This window comes from Bombus fervidus, unplaced genomic scaffold, assembly GCF_041682495.2.
Source record: "Bombus fervidus isolate BK054 unplaced genomic scaffold, iyBomFerv1 scaffold0150, whole genome shotgun sequence".
NCBI lineage: Eukaryota > Metazoa > Arthropoda > Insecta > Hymenoptera > Apidae > Bombus > Bombus fervidus.
In genome coordinates this window covers 12,562-15,000 of record NW_027212711.1, presented here as the reverse complement: position 1 = coordinate 15,000, position 2,439 = coordinate 12,562, and the positions used below count along the sequence as shown (strand labels likewise).

Here is a 2,439-nt window from a genome sequence, read left to right as displayed (position 1 = left end):
GTTGATTTCCGACGAACGTGGCTTTGGGCCAGGCGCGCGGGCAGAGAGATACGCGACCGACGGGGAAAAATTCGTCCCGATACATGTACGCGTACTCTCCGATCTCCGCGCAACGCTGGGGATCATCTCCCTAAGTCATCAGCGTTCGAAGAAATCTCGTGTGTCCGTTCCCGGATCTACGGCTTTCTCTGGGTTCACGAAGAACAGAAAAAAGCACAGAGGATGAAAAACGCAACGACGACCCATCGATGCGACGGTCCTCGTTGTCTTCTCGTCAGTCGTCTCGCGCCTGCAGAATACATCTCTGCCGCACGAACAGACGGAGTGGGTATTCGATCCCTGGGGCTGTACGAGTAAAAACATCTTGATGAAAAGACGGTTGTGTTTCTTTAAGGCACACAGTTTTTCGTTACGCCACCAAGTTTAGGTTTAGGTTTTAATATCTTGGTTCTCTTTTCTCTCCTCTCTCGACTGACTTTGTTCAAAAATATTTTTGCTTTCTCTCAGTCTCGCCAAAAATTCATTTAAGACGACGTCGGGGGCGCGGTCATTCGTGCTTATCGAAGACTAACAAAACGTAGCAGAGGCTGATACAAAAAGAAAAAAAAAATCGGCCACGAAGAAAACTCGCTCTGTGTATCTCGATAACCGCGTCGACGACGACGGTTCTCTCCGCGCTCTTTTAATTCGTATCCTTCTTCTTGCGCTTCGTCCGACTCAGAAACGTTCGTAAAACACGAACGACGGCGGGTTGTCAAGCCAAGAAGGGACAGAGAAGAGACGGAGGTAGTTTTGCGAGTCTCCCGTGAACGCGATAGATTTTTCATATATATTTGTATCGAGAGCATGCGTACGCCGGTCTCCACACGATCCAGCGACGAACGCCGACGAACGTCCAACAATCGCTCGTACGTCGCGTACGAGCCCTCGACCGCTCTTTAATTCGTATTCTTTTGCTTGGCGCTCGTCCTCCGACTCGGAAACGTTCGTTTAAAGATAAAACGAACGACGGCGGGCTGTCGACGAGGCAAGAAAGAACAGAGAGAGACGGACCGAGAGCAACGATACGCAACGCAAGCAGTCTTAGGTTTACGTGAGCAACCCTCAGCCAGGCGTGGTCCAGGAATTGTATCCGTGGACCGCAATGTGCGTTCGAAATGTCGATGTTCATGTGTCCTGCAGTTCACACGTTGACGCGCAATTAGCTGCGTTCTTCATCGACCCACGAGCCAAGTGATCCACCGTTCAGGGTAATCGTTTATGCATGGATTTTTGTTTGTGTACTCAGGTTTTTGTACTCTTATTCTCGGTTCGAAAGAAGCCGATATCCGACAAACGTCCGACCAACGGGAATCGAACGCGCGGAAGTCGCCATATGATTGACGACACGAAAATACGTTCGAAAACGAAATCGGACGGACTGCGCGACGACACACGCAGCCCGCCGACCGGGCGTAAAGTGCATTATAATATATAACAACCAACGAGATCGAAGCTCCGTTCGTCAGGAAACGACGGGGATATAACACCCGATTCTGAATCCTCTGTACAGCACACGATCTCGCGAAGAAAGCGCACGGTGGCTAGCCCATGATATATATATATGTTCGTTCCTCTCGTCCAGTTATTCGAAGCAAACAGCCGATATGCATCTCCATCGTTCGGGTAAAAAAAAATCGATGGGACGCGCACGGTCGTAGTCTTCCTCGCGCGGTCGTTTCTTCCCGATAGCCAGAAGCAGAGTTTGAAAAACTCTAGCGACGGAACGAGGCATTAGACTCTCGACAACGAGGATAGAGAGACGGCCGGCGATCCCCTCTGAATCGACTTCGGTGGTTCAGGTAAAAATAAAAAAAATCGATGGGACGCGCACGGTCGTCGTTCCTCTTCCTCGCGCGCGGTCTATTCTTCCCGATAGCCAGAAGCAGAGTTTGAAAAACTCTAGCGACGGAACGAGGCATTAGACTCGCGACAACGAGGATAGAGAGACGGCCGGCGGTCCCCTCTGAATCCACTTTGGTCGCTCAGGTAAAAATAAAAAAAAATTCGAAAGGGACGCGCACGGTCGTCCTTCCTCTTCCTCGCGCGGTCTTTTCTTCCCGATAGCCAGAAGCAGAGTTTGAAAAACTCTAGCGACGGAACGAGGCATTAGACTCTCGACAACGAGGATAGAGAGACGGCCGGCGGTCCCCTCCGAACGGATGGCGACAACGACGACTAAAGCGCGAAAAATCGCGACGAAAAGGAACGCATCTCCGTTCAGGTGTATGTGTGTGCGTGCGTTTAAAAAAAATTCGATGGGACTCGCAGCCATCGGCCTCGCGCGGTCGTTTCTTCCCGATATCCAGAAGCAGAGTTTGAAAAACTCTAGCGACGGAACGAGGCATATGACTCACGACAACGAGGATATGGACAGGCGGTCCCCTCTGAACGGGTCGA

General features: G+C 51.0%; 1 non-coding gene across 1 annotated transcript; it reads right to left on the bottom strand.

Moving 5' to 3' along the window:
* Positions 1-1,098: 1,098 nt before the first annotated feature.
* Positions 1,099-1,253, bottom strand: LOC139997709 (5.8S ribosomal RNA). Its single transcript, XR_011803051.1, has one exon. It is a non-coding gene; the product is annotated as a 5.8S ribosomal RNA (ribosomal RNA).
* Between the last annotated feature and the right edge of the window lie 1,186 nt (positions 1,254-2,439).